Source organism: Gorilla gorilla, chromosome 7 (assembly GCF_029281585.2).
Source record: "Gorilla gorilla gorilla isolate KB3781 chromosome 7, NHGRI_mGorGor1-v2.1_pri, whole genome shotgun sequence".
NCBI classification, from domain to species: Eukaryota; Metazoa; Chordata; class Mammalia; order Primates; family Hominidae; genus Gorilla; species Gorilla gorilla.
Window position 1 is genome coordinate 104,719,166 of NC_073231.2, and position 19,205 is coordinate 104,738,370.

At 41.6% G+C, this 19,205-nt stretch overlaps 1 pseudogene; it reads right to left on the reverse strand.

Annotated features, from left to right (window-relative positions):
• Positions 1–8,891: 8,891 nt before the first annotated feature.
• Positions 8,892–9,965, reverse strand: LOC101142414 (RNA-binding protein 4B-like; annotated as a pseudogene).
• Positions 9,966–19,205: the final 9,240 nt, after the last annotated feature.

A 19,205-nucleotide genomic window follows, 5' to 3' on the forward strand; every position in this document is an offset into this window, starting at 1 on the left:
CTTGATGGCTACAGGCAGCCATCCTCCAACATGAGAAGCATCAGTCTCAAGATGAAGCGAATGCCAAGGGTGCTGAGTGGAGAGGGGGAGAGAACCTGGGTCCTTGATGATCACTTAGCTGCTGATTGTGTTGATCCTGGAATCTACTCTACCTCTGATCTTTCAGGTATGTGAAACGATAAATATCCTTATTGTTCGAGCCAATTTGAGGTCAAGGCTTCTACTTGCAGCAGAAATTATCCTAATGGTTACATCTGATTTTTGTTTATTTGTTTAGGGAACAAATATTTATTGAATACTACTATGTCCCAGGCACCAGATAAATAAGACAGGCATAATTCTCTACCCTCGTAAAATTTATAGCCTAGATGATAAATTAATTTGATAGAGTTCAAATTTCTGAGATGAGCACGATTTCATTTTAAATTATTTATATCCTTGGATGGGGACTACTTCTCCCTCCCTAGCCCTGCCCCTGAAGTAGTTCTTTATTAGTCATCTCTGCCCTGGTACAACTGCCTTCATCCTAAAACAGAGCTTTGTCTCCTTACACTTGAAAATTGCAACAGTACCCTAACACCCCTCTCAGATCCAATCTACAAACTAGTACCCTATTAATCTTCCTAAAGCGTCAAATTCATGAGAGAAAATTCTCCAGAGACCCTCCATTGCTTAAAGCAGTGATTTTCAAGCTTGCTTTATGAAAGCAAAAAACTGTTTCTTCAAAAGCAAAAAAGGTTATTATACAAAGTCACAATGTATTACATAGACAAACTAGTGCTGTGCTGTAGAAGTGAGGGACACCCAGAATCTCATCCCCTCCCCAACCCCATTCCTACTTCATGTCCCAACACACCCCCTTCCTGAGGAGTGGTAGTGTTCAACTGGTGCCTTCATTTCACATAGTTTCACAAACAGTAGCCTTGTCATAGGGTAAAATTAAAAATTTCCACTTGTCATTCTATTACCTGCCTCTGTTATCTGCCCACATTCTTGATTTGACCAAGTCCAGCCTCCCCACTACCCTTCAAACATACACACTGAAGTCTTTGCCTAAGCTATTACTTGCATCAGAAATGTGTGGGCCAGGTGCAATGGCTCATGCCTGTAATCCCAGCACTTTGGGAGGCAGAGGCTGGTGGATCACTTGAGGTCAGGAGTTTGAGACCAGCCTGGGCAACATGGTGAAACTCCGTCTCTACAAAAAATACAAAAATTAGCTGGGTGTGGTCGCTCATGCCTGTAATCCTAGCTACTTGGGAGGCTGAGGTGGGAGGATAGCTTGAGCCCAATAGGTGGAGGCTGCAGTGACTTCTGATAGTGTCACTGCTCTTCAGCATGGGCGACAGAGACCCTGTCTCAAAAATAAAAAAATAATAACAATAAAAAATAAAGAAAAGAAAGAGAAAGAGAAAGAAAGAAATAAGAAAAGCTGTGTGTCCATGTCTGTGTCTATGCAAAACAGATACACCTCCACTAGAAACCTGAAAACAACATGGAACACACACTCCCAGCATCCACATAGCAGGCATGACCAATCGATCCCAATCCATCAGTCTCACTTCCTCTGAGTTTGGTAGCTCCACAGTTTGTTTCCATGCATCACATCAGTCAACCACTATCAATCCTATTATTTAATACGCAAAAGAAATGTCTTTTTGGCCGGGCGTGGGGGCTCACGCCTGTAATCCTAGCACTTTGGGAGGTGGAGGCGGGCGGATCACGAGGTCAGGAGATCAAGACCATCCTGGCTAACACGGTGAAACCCTGTCTCTACTAAAAATACAAAAAAAATTAGCCGGGCGTAGTCACGGCGGACGCCTGTAGTCCCAGCTACTTGGGAGGCTGAGGCAGGAGAATGGCGTGAACCCGGGAGGCGGAGCTTGCAGTGAGCCGAGATCGTGCCACTGGACTCCAGCCTGGGTGACAGAGCAAGACTCCGTCTCAAAAACAAACAAACAAACAAAAAATGTCTTTTTATCCTCTGCAGTAAATACAGCCCTTATTCCATCATTTTATGGATTCACATTGGCACTTAATTATAAAAGAGTCTGATGTGTGTGATTCCTTAGTTCAATTATAAATGACTGGAGGCTAAGGCCTGTATTTTCTCTTCTTTCCCCTGGATTCTTGGCTAAGCTGTAGCCTCTTAGCAGGTATTAAATAAATACATACATAATGAATAAATGTTGACAACTATTAATTTGTGTCTTCTAAAGCATACTGATATGATCACCACGCCATATCAAAACACGAGACAGCCCCTACAGCTTGAATAACTACTTTAGGAATCAAGAAATCAGAGCTCTTCTCCCCCAGGAGCACTGCTAACTAGTCATGTGGTCCTTTTATCTTCTGGGCCTCGGTTTTCCTCACCTGTAAGAAGGAACTTGATTATATTATTTCTGAGGGTCAATATTAGGGATGTTCTTCAGGTTTGCTAGGAGAAGAAGCACTCAGATTACCAGGTTGCCTGTGGGAGTGGAGTTCATCCTCCATGTCCCTAGCTGTACTCTGAGTTCCTGGACTTCCCAGTCATGGCCTGATGCCGGACCTTATGGAGAACTGGCACAACATTTCCTGCCATGGAGTGTGACTACCCTTCTCTGTGTGAAAGCATCATCAGTTTATTCCTGTCAAAAGACTCTGTCGGTCGGGCAGAGTTTCACAACAAACTCTGTTGAGGCTTTTAACCTCCTGCATACCTGGCTTCCCATGATTGTCTTTGCCTAGGACACCCTGGTCTAATCAGCTAGGGCCAAAACAATAGGGTCAGTTTCACTCAGGGAATAGTCAAGCCACTTTATGTAGGGAATAACTGATTTGGGTCATCATTCTCAGAAAAGGGGGCTGTAGGTGTGGCATAACCTACAGCTCCATAAACTCTTTTCTTTCTCTTTCTAAAATGTTTTATGAGAATTAACCAAATACTGACAATCATCATAAAGAGCATTAAGAAATGTGCAGCATGAATGAAAGATTACATTATTCACTTAGCAGTAATTTAATCTTTCTGCACAGTAGAAATGCATACAGAAAGACCTAGAGAAGAGGCTGACTACACAAATGGCAGGAAACCAACTCCCCAAAAAACTTTTTGGGATCCAGAGATCTTAAACATAATGTAGTGTTCCTCCAGTATTTAAAACGAAAGAAATATTTTTAAGAGGACACAGGGAGTAAAAGTGTTTTATAACCTTCTGACATGTAGCTAATTCAAACACAGCCTGCCTGGTACGTGCTCGGCCACAGCCAGTAACAAAATCTCCAGCCTGTGGACCAGTCCCCAGTCCCCTCTCCTAGGATCCAGACACAAGTGTGCTTTCCAGAATGGGTTGGAGTGTGCTAGCCCACACATCTCACTTAAGCAGAGAAATCAGGGGCTGACCCTTGAGTCCAAGGCCTTTGGCAATGGATACCCTTTTATAAATAGAAAGAAACAAAATATGGCACTATGTTTTCAACTATCATTTCAAAAGCAGATTTAAGAATGTCAGAATCATTACTGTTACACCCAGAAGATAGCACAGAAGATGCCACAGGATCGCCCAGGCAGCACTTCATGGGGAAAGGAGCCTAGACTTGGCTTTCATACAGCCCTAGGATTGAATTCCTATTTTGCCTTCCCCAGTTTGCAAAATTTTTTGCAAAGTGCTTAATATTAATAGTAGTTACCATTCATCAAGCACAGTAGGCCCTCCTTATCCATGGGTTCTACATATCTGGATTCAACCAACCTCAGATAAAAAATATCTGGGAAAAAAGTGTATCTATACTGAATATGCACAGACTTTTTTTCTTGTTGTGATTCCTTAAACAATACATTATATTAATAACAATGATTTATATAGCATTTATAGTGTATTGGGTATTACAAGTAATCTAGAGATGATTTAAAGTATGGGAAGATAGGCATAGGTTAAATGCAAATATGACACCATTTTATATCAGGGACTTGAGCATCCTTGCATTTTAGTATCCATGGGGAGTCCTGGGACCAATTTCCCATGGATGCTGGGGGATAGCTGTACTTTATTCTGTGCCAAGGGCATGATATGCATAATCATATTTACTCTTTACAAGACCCCTGGGAGGTAGAAATTATTGGGTCTCTGAGATAGTAACCTTCCCATAGCCAGTTAACGTGTAGGAGGGAAGCCAAGATTCAAAGCCAGGTCTGAAGCTCCTTACGGCCTTTCCTATTCATCCTCTCTGAGACTTCATTTCCTCATTTATAGAATAGCTATAATAACACCTCCCTTGGAAAACTGTAGGGAGATTTCCATTTTGTTTTATTGTAAACATGCCTGGAACATAGTGATTGCTTAATAACTGTTGGCTAGTAATATAAATTTATACATGAAATACTGAAGTCACAAAAGGGCCTGCTGGCCACAGACTGGTTTCCTTGATTTCCAGTCTGCTATTTATTTATTTATTTTTGAGACAGGGTCTCCCTCTGTCGCCCAGGCTGGAGTGCAGTGGTGCGATCTTGGCTCACTGCACCCTCCACCCCCCAGGTTCAAGTGATTCTCCTGCCTCAGCCTCCCGAGTAGCAGAGATTACAGGCGCATGCCACCACACCCAGCTAATTTTTGTTTTTTTAGTAGAGACAGGGTTTCACCATGTTGGCCAGCCAGGCTGGTCTCAAACTCCTGACCTCAAGTGATCTGCCTGCCTCGGCTTCCCAAAGTGCTGAGATTACAGGCGTGAGCCACCATGCCCAGCCTCCAGTCTGCTTTTTAAAAACATTTTTTTAAGAAGTCTAATTGAACATTACCACAAGCACAAAATGTAGAATAATATGAAATCACCCCACAACCAATCACACATATATAGTTTCCCCTCCCCAGCTTTAGTGAGGTATAAGTGACAAAAATTGTATATATTTACAGTATACAACTTGATATTTTGATATATGTATACATTACACATAGTTTTTTGTATATTTTCTCCTGCTGTTTTCCCACGTGTCTTTTTTTAAAGATTGTTATAGTTTTATATTCTTTTTTTCTTTTTTTTTTCTGAGACAGGGTCTTGCTCTGTCACCCAGGCTGGAGTGCAGTGGTGCGATCTTAGCTCACTGCAACCTCCCCCCACTGGGTTCAAGTGATTCTCCTGCCTCAGCCTCCCAAGTAGCTGGGATTACAGGTGCATGCCATGACACCAAGCTAATTTTTGTATTTTTAGTAGAGACAGGATTTCAGCATGTTGGCCAAGCTAGTCTCGAACTCCTGGCCTCAAGTGATCCGCCTGCCTTGGCTTCCTAAAGTGCTGGGATAACAGGCATGAGCCACAGCACCTGGCCTATAGTTTTATATTTTTTCACTTAGCATTATCATAAATATGAATATCATAAATAATATGAATACTATGCTACATCCTATTTATGCTTAGCATCTTTAATCACAAAATCAGTGAACCATTCTGGAATATTTTTTTCTCCTTTGTATGAGTTTGGGCCCTGTGTGAGAGAAATCTAGAATAGAATCCTCAGCTCCACCACTTATCACCACATGACTTTAGGAAAGTTCTTAACTCTCTAAGCCTCTGTTTACTTACTTGTAAAATAGGGATAATGATTCCTACATCAGAGGATTATTGTGAAGATTAAGTGAGGTAACACTTGTAAAGCCCCTATGCTTTTACTATTCACAATAAGCTTTTATTAACTCTAGCTATTCTTAACTAGAGGCTTCTCCTTCCCCCATCCAAACAGCATTACTTCACATTTTCTGTTAGTCAATGGCTTTAGAGAAATATGCTTAGAGATTACATTGGTTTAAGAGAGGGAGAGGTGAAAGGGGAGAGAAAAAGAGAGAGAAGAAAGCCTGGGAGCGGGAAGGCTCTGCTAGGCTCTCTGACTGCACACCACGCCTGCCTTACCCCTTTTCTTGCAACTCTTGCAACTGCAGGAGCAGCAGGGGTTCCCAGGCTGAAATTCCATTCTCAGGTAGCTCACAGGGCAGATCTGGTCACTGCTGGGATGTGTGGGCTGTGCCCACCTGCTCCCTCAGGCAGCCTCATTCCACACTGGCTCCCTTGGGATGACCGAAGCCTCTGTGGCCTGGGATAGAGGCAGCTGGGGAGGTCAGGGCAGCTTTCTGTGTTCCACGAGAGCTTCTTAGTTGTCTGAAATCCTCAGCCTTCAAAGTAGAGCTGATCCCTACCCAGAAATGTGAAACTGCTGTGAGTCAAATAAATCATTAATAGGCAAGCTGGGAAAGAATGGGCAGTAAAGAAGACAAAGGGTCAATCCTAACCCTCCTCAGAAGGACGGACTTCACATGTGCCCTCTACTTCCTTACTCCATTGCCTGCAACACACAAGATGCTTTTTGCTGCCCAGGAAGTCTCCAGAAACATTCCACACAATTGAGCACTCCCTGGTTCTGGAAACACCCTATTCTCTTGGCTGCCATGATGTCATCCTCTCCCGCGCTTTCTTCTGCTTTTCTGGATGTTCCATCTCTCCCTCCTTTGTCTGCCATTTCTCCTCTACTTGACCTCTAAATGTCAGAGCTCCTTACGGGATGGCTCTAAGTTCTGTCCTCTTTATGAACTTTCCATCTCCCTAGATGACTTCATCCATTTCCATGATTTGAAATATGTAATTCTAAATTTTTATCTCCAGCTCAGACTTTTCTGAGCTCTAGACCTATTTGTCCAATACCATGGATACACACATCTCCACTTAAATGTCTCTAAGATCTTTTGTAACTTAACATTTCTGAAACTCTTGATCTTAACACCCCAATACACATTCCCCCAAATTGTCCCTTCATTCAGTGCTACTCTCCTAGTAAATCTCAGCGATTCCTGTCTGCTCAGTAGTTCAAGCATACCTGAGACCTAGAAGTCATCTTTGATTCATCCTCTTCCCTCACCATGCCCATCCAGTTGATCACAAATCTCTCTCAATTCCTCCTCTGCAATATTTCTTGCGTCTTCCCACTGTCAGTCCTGGCCCAAGCCTTCTCTTCTGATAGCCAGCTAGCTAATCACCCTGAGCCCTCCACATGGAAACCAGGGATCATTTAAAAACATAGTAAATGGGGTCATGTCACTATCCTACACAAAAATACTTCAATGGCTTCCCATTGCACTTAATAATAGCCAATGTGTCAGGCACTTTGCAGAGATTATCATGCATTACACAGGTGCATTATCTTAGTCTTCACAACCCTGTGATTACCACCCTATTTTACAGATAAGGAAACTGAGGACTGGAGAAATTAATTTGCCCAAACTGACAACTAGAACAGTGTAGAGTTAAGATTTGAACTCAGTCAGTCTGACTCCAAAACCCAAGCCTCTCAATCACCACTATCCTGCCTTTCACTTAAGATGAAACCCAAATTCCCTAACATAACCTAAAAGACTCTGGCTTCTACCGCCTCTTTAGCACCATCTCCTTCTGCATCTCCATCTTTCAGTGTGTTCTAGCCATGCGGGTCTCCTTTCAGTGACTCTAATACCCTAAGGGGCCATGAAAATTATGTTTACTACAATTTCATTATAGCATAGGGAAATGGCTAGGATATGACATTGAATGCAATGAATGAAAACACATAATTGCTTATATTATATATGCCTGAATATGAGCAACTTTGACTATTATACAGTCCCAAGTTATCCTGATGAAAATATTAAAACAATTGAGTTTTTATGGGCAGGTGATAGAAAACTTGAATAAACTTTTAGCAATGGGGATGATTTTTTTTTCTAATGAATCCCAGAAGAGAATGCTCTTTTTAGTAGACAAATCCCAGAAGAAAATGCTATTTTTTAGTATGTTTAACTGAAAAAGCTTATATTTCCACTTCAATTTAGGAAGTTCTTCTTCTTCTTCTTCTATTTTTTTTTTTTTTTAAGTGGGGCCTTGCTGTGTCACTCAGGCTGGAGTGCAGTGACACAATAGCAGCCCAACTTCTGGGTTCAAGTGATCCTCTAGCCTCAGCCTTCCAAACACTGCATTACAGATGTGAACCACTGTGCCTGGCCTTAGGCAATTATTTTTGACAGAAGGTATGGAAACTAATGTTGCATTATAAAGTCCTCATCAAATATCTCATACTTAAGCAAAGACCCGAAATCATAGTTTGTAGATTTACTGCAGCTTTCATTCAAAATACGTTTTTTATCATCTGTCACACAGGAAAACCCTGATATCTTCCTATCAGCCTAAAGAAATAAGAAACACAATAGGACAGTGATTATACTTTTAAATATTAGGGAGTTTAGAGCCCCAGATATTCTATATGCAGACCACTATGCTCATGTTTATGTCTTTTTTTTCTTAAGTGTTAGAAATGTTTATTTGTCAAAAAATTATTTAAAAATGGGAGGAGTGGAGTAAAACAAGGCTAAATTTCAGCTAATGCTGTACCACAATCACAGGTCAGATATAAGAAAACAAACAACACAACCCCCAATGGTCCTAGCAATTTCAGAAGATTAACTTCAATGTTAGAGTCCAGAACTAACAGAGAAGAGTAAAAGGCTGCTTGCCACTACATGGTCATTTGAAAGAGAAAGGAGATGCTGCAGGTAGGCAGGGAGAAGTATTCAACTCCTAGGGAAAGCAAGATAAGAGGGGTTCCAATGCACAGGAAAAAGGGGATGCCAGCATAATCCTTGCCTAGGGCTGTTCAGAGGCTGAGAATATAAGGAACAGAGTAAAAAAAGGCTACAGAGACTAGTATCAGGAGGAAAGAAAAGTCAACTTAGAAGAATTAAATTAAGAAAGAAAACATAGTTGGTTACAAACTCCTTTTGTTTACTGAAACGTGAAGCAATGGAAACATCCTGGCAAAGGGGACCGCACGGAGCAAGTTCTCATATATGCCCGCAGCCCGAGGGTTCAGTCAGCAATTATTCTACCTCCAGTTTTTAAAAGGCCGAGTACCAGGCTCGGTCCACATAGTGCTCCCGTTCATACCGGGCCATGTCGTGTAGAGAATTCCGTGTAGCTGCTGAAGCCTGAAATAACTCACTCTCTGGCCCATAACCGTAGCCCTCTCCAACTGTGGGGAGCATGGCTGCAGCATGACGCGGTTCCACAATAGGAGGAAGTGGTGGCCGGAGCAGCAGCCATAGCAGCTGAAGTGGCAGCAGCGCAAGAACTTGGCAATAGGTATCTGTCTTAGGGATTAGCAGAAGTAGAGTTGAGGTGGCTGGTCACAGTTGTACTTTGGACTTGAGGCAGATGGGACATGGTCTGCTCTGCCTAGTTACATGCAGAAGCTGCTGCCGCTGCTGCTACTGCCTCGTAAGAGCAGACCCAGTATCGCTTATAGTAGTCGAGTGCTGCATATGCATCGTTGTAATACCTGGATTCCCCATAGCCCATGGTGTAAGGCGTGTGAACTGCTGCATACTGTTCATTACACTGCTCAGTAAAGTCTGCCACACGACCCGTACGATCTACTGGGCACTCTTTGGACCAGTGACCTTCTTTCTTACACTGATAGCAGCCACACTGGTCTCCCATTCCAGGGGCAGTCCGAAGCCGGGCTTGTGGACAACTACACATGCATTATCTTGCCTTGAAACTCTGTGTTGTCAAGGCCCCTGACGGTCTCACTGCGTCCTCTGACCACTCCGTGTGTATGAAGTGTATGAGGACATAATCTTTCACGATGTCACATTCAATGACTGGACCATACTTCTCAAACTTGGCTCGAAGCTCTTGGTTGGTACAAGTGGGACTGATGTTACCCACGTGTAACTTGGTTGACGCTTTGCTCTTATTCTTGCTGGCTTCCACGTTGATGTTCACCCCATGAAGCTTGTAATGATGCAAGTTGTGTATGGTATCCTCAGCCGCCGTCTTGTCTTCTATGTGTACAAAGCCGTAGTTCTTAATGATGTCACATTCCAGCACCTTCCCTACTGCTTGAAAAGAGAGCGGATCTCCTGCTCTGTGGCCTCCTGGGGCAGGTTTCTGATGAACAGCTTCATCATCCGGACAAGCACCTCTGGGTGGCAGCGGCGGAGGTAGCTCCTGCGTCAGAGAGAACCCTACAAAATCATTTGTCTTGATAAAAGAAAAACTTCAGCCGAATTAAATTTAAAAGAGTTTAATTGAGCAACGAACGATTCACAAATCCGGAGCCAGAGTAGGCTCAGAGAATCCAGCGCAGCCACATGGTAGAAGGAGATTTATGGACAGAAAAACGAAAGTGATGTGCAGAAAACGGAAGTGAGGTACAGAAACAGTCAGATTGGTTACAGCTCAGCTTTTGCCTTATTTGAACACGGTTCAAAGAGTTGGCTACATGTGATTGGTCAAAACTCAGAGATTGGCACACGTGTGGGCTACGGTCTGTTTACACCTCCACTTGTTATAGTTCATTATGCACGGAGAAACCTAGGCCAAAATTAAAATATGTAAGGAGGCAGCTTTAGGCTAAACTTGATTTAACAATCTTAATAAGATCCCTGTCCAAAGGCTCACATTTCTATAGAAGCTACAGTTTTTCAGTTCCAAGGATAGGTAAAAACAGGGCAGCACCATGATCTATAAAATCTAGAGTTATGGCTCAGAGTTAGGGCCATTTCTTGGTGACATTGTGATGGTTTAGCTGGTCTACAACAAATCTATGAGGGCAGAACTTGGAAGTGTTGACTGCCTTCACGGCATGGAAGGCCTCAGCCCTGCGCACCACAGCGTGGTTGTGCTCCTGCCCCGTGGTCAGATAGGACATGCTTGTTCAGTAGTAGTTCTCATGGTCTGTGGCGCGGCCGCCAGTGCTTCCAGATCCGCTGCCTTCCAGGAATGCCACCGCAACAGAAGAGGGCAGTCAGGAACTTGGAGCCTGGGGCTGCACTCATCAGACAGCCAAGTCGTTTTGGCCACTGATGCAAAGATGAAATGTTTAACTATCTTCTTACAATATTTAACTTGGTAATTTAGTTTAAAATGCATATACAAAATTACAAGTATTAAAAAATGTTATTTTTAAAAATTGCCTTTTCCCACTCACACATTTCATGAAAACATTTTATTCAAACTTTTTAAAGGCATGTTTCATGTCAGTGTCTTCCATCACCTCTAAAGAGATGTTCTCTACCAATTTTCCTGACCACCTCATCTTCACTTCTATCCAAACTATTTGCCACATAGTACTTTTTTCTTAAAAACAAAAAATTTATTACAGTCTGGGTGTGGTGGCTCATGCCTGTAATCCCAGCATTTTGGGAGACTAAGGAGGGAGGATCCGTTGAGACCAGGAGTTCGAGACCAGCCTGAGCAACATAGGGATAACCCCATCTCTACCAATAAAAAAAAAAAAAAAAAAAAAAATTAGCCAGGCATGGTGGTATGCACCTGTAGTCCCAGCTACTCCAGAGGCTGAGGTGAGATAATTGCTTGAGCCCAGGATTTGGAGGCTACAGTGAGCCATGATTGTGCCACTGCACTCCAGCCTGGGCGACAGAGCAAGATTCTGTCTCAAAAGCAACCAAAAAACAAAATTTATTACAGAAAATTTCAAACACAAATAGAAGTATATAGAAATCTCAAAAAAGGTCGGGTGCGGTAGCTTATGGCTGTAATCCCAGCACTTTGGGAGGCTGAGGCTGGCGGGTCACAAGTTCAGGAGATCGAGCTCATCCTAGCTAACATGGTGAAACCCCGTCTTTACTAAAAATACAAAAAAATTAGCCAGGCGTGGTGGCACCACCTGTAGTCCCAGCTACTTGGGAGGCTGAGGCAGGAGAATCCCTTGAACCAGGGAGGCAGAAGTTACAGTGAGCCGAGATTGCGCCAGTGCACTCCAGCCTGGGCGACAGGGCGAGACTCCATCTCAAAACAAACAAACAAACAAACAAATAACCTCAACAATTATCAACTCATGGCCAATGTTTCGTTCATAATCCTCCATGCCCTCCTTCCTGAATTGTTTTTAAGCAAATCCCAGACATCTTATCATTTCACCCAAAAATATTTCAATATGTGTCCCTAAGAGAAAGCTCTTTTTGAGAAATATAACTGCAATCGCATTATAGTACCTAAAAATTAATAATGCCTTCACATCATTAAACATGTCGCAAGTGTTCAGATTTCCCCAATTGTGTCATAAAGTTGTTTAAATTAGGATCCAGACTAGGTCCATAACTTGCATTTAGTTGATATGTTTTTTAATTATCTTTTAATCTATGGGTGTCCTCCTTCCTCTGGCTCTTTTTTCCTTGCATGCAATTCATTTGTTGATCCGCCCTTTAGAGTTTCCCATACCTGGAATTTTGCTGACTGCATTCCTGTGGTGTCTCGTATCAGGTTCCTCTACTCCCCTTTATCTCCTGGGAAATAGTAGGTGGCTCTGGAGACTTTATCACATTCACATTCTATTTATTGGCAAGAATATTTCTTAGCACTTTCATCAAGAGGCTAATTGGTTGGTTGTTTTTCTTTTTGTGTTATTATAGCCATTAATCATCACCACCCAGATTCACTATTTCAGAAAGGGTGCAAAATGGTGATACTCTGATTCTATCATTTCTTCTTCATTTATTAGCTAGAATACTTCTCTAAGGAAAAATGTTCTCTTATCAACTTTTGATTACCCTAAGGTGCAGTCTTCAGGAAAGGCAAGATAAATGTGTGATTCCTTCTTTTTATTAGTTTTCAGAATAATGGGTTGGTTTCCTGACATCCATCAAGAGTGACCTAATGTCTAGGTATTACTTAGTTTTCTTTTTGGGTGGGCGTGATGGCTCATGCCTGTAATCCCAACACTTCGGGAGGCCAAAGTGGGAGGATCACTTGAGCTCAGGAGTTTGAGGCTCCAGTGAGCTATCATTACACCATTGCACTCCATCCTGGGCAACAGACCAAGACCTTGTCTCAAAACAAAAATGGCTGGGCACGGTGGTTCACGCCTGTAGTCCCAGCACTTTGGGAGGCCGAGGCGGGCGGATCACCTGAGGTCAGTTCAAGACCAGACTGGCCAACATGGTGAAACCCTGTCTCTACTAAAAACACAAAAATTAGCCAGGCGTGGTGGCAGGCACCTGTAATTCCAGCTACTCAGGAGGTTGAGGCAGGAGAACCCCTTGAACCCGGGAGGCGGAGGTTGCAGTAAGCCGAGATAACACCATTGCATTCCAGCCTGGGGGACAAGAGAGAGACTTCGTCTCAAAAAAAAAAAAAAAAAAAAAGAAGGAAAACAAGGCTGGGAGAGGTGGCTCATGTCTGTAATCCCAGCACTTTGGGAGGCCGAAGTGGGCAGATCACTTGAGGTCAGGAGTTCAAGACCAGCCTGGCCAACATGGTGAAACCCTGTCTCTACTAAAAATACAAGAATTAGCCAAGCATGGTGGTGCATGCCTGTAATCCCAGCTATTCAGGTCAGGTGGCTGAGGCAGGAGAATTGCTTGAACCCAGGAAATGGATGCTGCAGTGAGCTGAGATCACGCCACTGCACTCTATCCTGGGCAACAGAGTGAGACTCTGTCTCAAACAAAAACAAAAACGAAAACTTAGTTTTGTTTTATCTTATTTGTGATGTACTACTTTTTATTTTATATAGGCTCCTGGCCGTGGAATTTTTATTATAAGCTACAACCAACCAGTTATAAACTATTAGGATAGTTGACCTTTTTTTCAGTGGATAATCATATTTTATCGATAGATGTTGAATTTTTGAGATAGAATTCACATACCACGCAACTCACAAACGTAAAGTGTACAATCCAATGTTTTTTAGTATATTCACAGATATATGTAACCATCACCACAATCAGCTTTAAAACATTTTCATCACTTCAAAAAGAAATCTCCGTAATCTTTAACTATCACCTCCTTATCTACCCATCCCCTCCCCCAGGCCCAAGTAACCTATGATCTAATTTCTGATCTGTAGAGTTCCCTGTTCTGGACTTTCATACAAATTGAATCATATATTATGTGGCCCTTTGTGACTGGCTTCTTTCACTTGGCATGATATGTTCAAGGGTTATCCATGTTGCAGCATATATCAGTACTTCATTTCTTTCTACAGCCAAATAATATTCCACTGTATAAATATACAACATCTTGTTTATCCATTCATCAGTTGATAAATGTTTGGGTTGTTTCCAGCTTTTGGCTATTATGAATAAAGTTGCTATAAACATTCATGTACATATTTCTATGTGGACATACGTTTTCATTTTGCTTGGGCATATACCTGGAGTAGAATATGGTAATACTATGTTTAATCATTTGAGGAACTGCCAGACTTTTTTTCAAAGCAGCTGCACCATTTTACATTCCCACTAGCAGTGTATGAGAATTCTGATTTCTCCACATCCTCACCAACATTCGTGGTTATCTGACTTTTTGTTTCCAGCCAACCTAGTGGGTATGAAGTAGTATCTTATTGTAGTTTTGATTTGTCCTTCCGTGACTTATAATGCTAAGCATCTCTTCATGTGTTTATTGGTCTCTTGTATAGCTTTCTTGGAGAAATGTCTATTCAGATCCTTTTCCCATTTTTAATTGGATAATTTGTCTTTTTTATTGAGTTGTAGGATAGATAATTTTTCTCATTTGCCACATGGGTATGTATTAATATAACCACTTATACTTTTTAAAGTAATTTTTTTAAACTTACTTTATAAATGTAACCAGGACTTAAAGTTGTGTAGTAATAACCTCAGGATTATTATTGACTCCATATTAAGTTTTTTAGTAACTTTTAAATATTCCAGCAGATGACCTCAATAAATGTGAAGAACTAACATTGGCTGAAGTTTTTTTCAAACTAACATGTCTTCCCTAAACAATAAGTTGTTATTCAAAACAAAATATTGAGAAGGAAACTTCTATAGTGTGATCAACTTTGTAAGGACTTGAACATATGGTGACTCTTTTCTGAGGAATATTTTTACGAAAATCCTGTCTTTTATTGGATATATGTGGTACATTACATAATTTACAACTGTGTTTTAAAATAAAGCCCATGTAGCCCACATTATTGGATGACATTAGTCCCTGTGCATTACTGCTAGGTTGTAGGAGATTGCAGTGTTAAATGACATCACACAGGAAGTGTTTAACACAGTCTACGACCTGCCTGTGAGAATATCCTTCTTCAACTTAGACTCCAGAGGAAATGAGTCTTTCCACTGAAAGGTGTTAAACATGTCCCTCCCACGGTTACAGTGCTCAAGAGAAAACTGACTGGGCAGAGAGATTATAGCCCCAGGGAGAGCATAGGTGAATAGCCCACTCCAGCGAGCTTAGTGGTCAGCCATCGCACTTAGCAAGGGAAACAGAGCTGACACATCACATGGCTTCTGGTGAGGTCCATACATAGCAAGGCAACAGGCCACAAGCAGTTTTGTGGACTGCTGGAAGAAACACATGCTGGAAAAAGGTTACCACTAGTTCTTTATGAGGAAGAACTAGGGTCTGGAGTCAGATGTCACTGTTCATTTTTTGTAGTTTGTTGCATGTAATCTTGTAAGCAAACTCTAGTTCTTTTCACAATGAGCAGATTGGTCATTCTCAACAAATTATTGTCTTCCTCAAGTTCTAAATTTAAAAAGCTCTTTATGTATAGATAAATTAGGTAGACCACAACTAATTGTTAAGTCAAGATTCTGTTTTTGCCATGATCAATAACACATCAGCAGCCTCCCTTACAAAATTACTAATGCAGCCACAAGGATGTATTACTCATATAAATATTGTTTTTATTTATTTATTTATTTATTTATTTATTTATTTATTTATTTTGGAGAGAGGGTCTTGCCCTGTTACCCAGGCTATAGTGCAGTAGCATGATATTGGCTCACTGCAACCTCTGACCCCAGATTCAAGTGATTCTTGTGCCTCAGCCTCCCAAGTAGCTGTGTATTACAGGCACACGCCACCATGCCTGGCTAATTTTTGTATTTTTAGTAGGGACGGGGTTTCACCGTGTTGGCCAGGCTGGTCTCGAACTCTTGGCCTCAAGTGATCTGCCTGCCTCGGCCTCCCAAAGTGCTGGGATTAGCATGAGCCACCATGTCCACCCCAGAAAATATTCTTAATGGAAATACACCAAAACAATTGTGTTAGTATATTTTGAATGGGGGCCTTATAATAAGAGTATTTATCCTACTTTTTTTCTATTTTTCTCATTGTACATAATGGGAATTTTAAAAAAAATGAAAACTAATAAAATAAAAAATAAACAAAGCTTATTCCTAAATGATTCAAATTTGTTAGTTTCTATAGTAGTGCTTTCCACCCTTGAAATATTGACCAAAATAGATTACTTCCAGTCCAAATAATTAGGTTATAGAAAAACATTAAGAATTTGTCTATACAACATTATATGTGTTGAGGTTTTACAGAACTAAGCCCTTTTTCCTCACCTGAGTTTAAGACCGACTGAGAGATGGACACAAGAGTCAGACAGTTGAAGGTCAAAACTTTATCTTGGGCCAGGCACCGTGGCTCATACCTGTAATTCCAGAACTTTAGGAGGCAGAGGCAGGTGGATCACATGAGGTCAGGAATTCAAGATGAGCCTGATCAACATGGCAAAATCTCGTCTCTACTAAAAATACAAAAATTAGCCCGATGTGGTGGCACATGCCTGTAATCCCAGCTACTTGGAGGCTGAGGCAGGAGAATTGCTTGATCCCGGGAGGAGGAGGTGGCAGTGAGCAAAGATCGTGCCACTGCACTCCAGCCTGGGTGACAGAGTGAGACTGCATCTCAACAACAACAACAAACGAAAAAAAAAACTTTATCTTGATCACTGGTAAAGCTGGATTGGAGAACATGGTTTTAAATCTGTGACTTACATTTTGCCCCAAATTAAACTTGTCTGCTTGGTCACAGGAAGAGTTGGAAAGCCACAGGCTCTCTTCACAGGGATGGAACGTGCCCCACTAACAACACTATGCAGAGAACAGACTAAAAAACATACTCTCTGCAGGCAGCCAGGCTAACAGGGAAGTGGAGTCCAAGAGGCTGAGTCATGCATGCCCAGTTCTTATGCCCAAACACCAGAGGTAGCGGGGGTAAAGAGAGACCAGGGATGTTACTTTAAGAAAAGAAGTCTTCCATTCAGAACTATAAGACCAAGGGAAATGAACAATCCTAGCCCACCTGAAGCAATAATAAATGGTAAAAACTCCAGCCAGGTAACCAGGGCCATGTGATCCTAAGAAATAGTTTTGAGTGGTTGTGTTTTCTTTGTTTTTTGTTTTTTGTTTCAAAGTCTCACTGGTTGTGGTTTGTTTGTTTGTTTGAGACAGGGTCTCTCTCACTCTGTCCCCTAGGCTGGAGTGCAGTGGCATGATCTTGCCTCATGCCTCCTGGGTTCAAGCAATTCTTGTGCCTCAGCCTCCCAAATATCTGGGATTACAGGCATGAGCCACTACACACAGCCCATTTTGGCTATTTTTGAAACTAAATTGATTTTAAAAATTAGGGGTTCACATAAATGGCAAAAAAAAAAAATCATTAAGCAGAGGAACCTGTTGTATTTTGAAAAACAAATAAGAGCTTTCTTTTTTAAAAATGTGCAATAATATTTTCACTTGATTTATGCTTCTTTCAAATTCCACAAATTAAAAATGACTTGCAAATTAAAACAAAAATTAGAAAAACATTGTCATGTCTAACAAAATTCTCTCTCCCTTCTCTAAACACTACTTAGCCAGAAACAGAGAAATAAAAACTTCTATAAAAGAGGGTAGAGAAGCTGTTGTTTGTTTTTTAAAAGTTAATTCAGTGTGCAAAGCTGGTAAGGAAAGCCCATCCTCTTAGCTGGAGTTGCATAATCTTCAAAGAAGAGTCCCTGGAGAGTCATAACCAGAAATGTTGGTTCAACACACACACTTGCTGTGCAAGACTCCTGGCCTTCATCCAGACTCCTTGGGACAAGGTGTCCACATGCGCCTGAATGCCACCAAGGAGATGCCAGGTAAGAAGATTTTCACATAGGTATTTCAGTGTACAAACCTGTTGCACCACATTTGCCCACTCAGGTATTAAACTGAATCCCTTTCCACACGGCAATGTGACTGAACCTGAGGAAAATAATCTTCCACACCAGGCACAAATGAATATTTCTGCTTAGGAGCAACGAGAAGTCCAGGAGTGAGAACAGAGTTCTCCAAGGCAATTGCCTCTGGCAGCCACAGGCTGAGATACCTGGGGTCTCTCTTTACTGAGAGACCTTGAAACCCTTAAGCCTCTTTTGGCCTCTATTTTCTCATCGCAAAAACACAGAGGCTGGATTTATCAGGTGGGAACTGCTTTAAGATTCTATGATACTTTAGTTTGTTTCTATCCAAACATTCTTATGGTAATCCAATAAATTAAGGTGAAATTTATTGCAGTGATTGATTATTCAGTTAAAGCCAATTCAAAAAAAAAAAAACCCAAGTTTATCACTATGCAATATGTCCATGTAACACATCTGCACTTGTACTCCCTAAATCTATAAAGATAAAAAATATATTAGAAAAACAAAAACCAGCCAGGTGCAGTGGCTCACACCTGTAACCTCAACACTTTGGGAGGTGAGGCAGGCAGATCCCTTGAGGAGTTTGAGACCAGCCTAGGCAACATGGCAATACCTCGTCTCTACAAAAAATACAAAAATTAGAGGCTAAGGTGGGAGGATCGCTCACTTGAGCCTAGGAGGTTGAGGCTGCTGTGAGTTGTGATTGTGTCATTGCCTTCCAGCTTGGGCAACAGAGCAAGACCCTGTCTTAAAAAAAAAAAAATGAAAAAACCTGTAAGCTACACTTGTGTGCAAGCACATGCCTACACACACACACACACACACACACACTCTCTCTCTTCACTCTTAAAATACGGGGCTTGAAATTATTTCAGTTGTTTGTTCACACAGGCCCAAATTGCTCAACACTGGGTTTCATGTTGCCGCTATTGACATGTTAATTGTACTGGATTGTTTTCCGTCCTCTCAACTGTCCTCATCTCTCTTTAAGCAGAATGGATTTCTAAACATGGGTCCTCAAACCAGGATGGTGGAGCCAGCCGCACATGCTTGGGGGCATGTAAGAGCTAAACGTGCTGATATGCTGAATATGTGCCTGAAAGATGGATATGACACAAGGACAATAAACAGTGGTTGATTGAAGGAAAAATTCCTGAAAAATTGAAGGCAAATACATCTTTCACTAAACAGAATCAAATTGTATGTGTTGTAGGACAAGTATCCAGGACTACATTTTAAAAATGTAAAT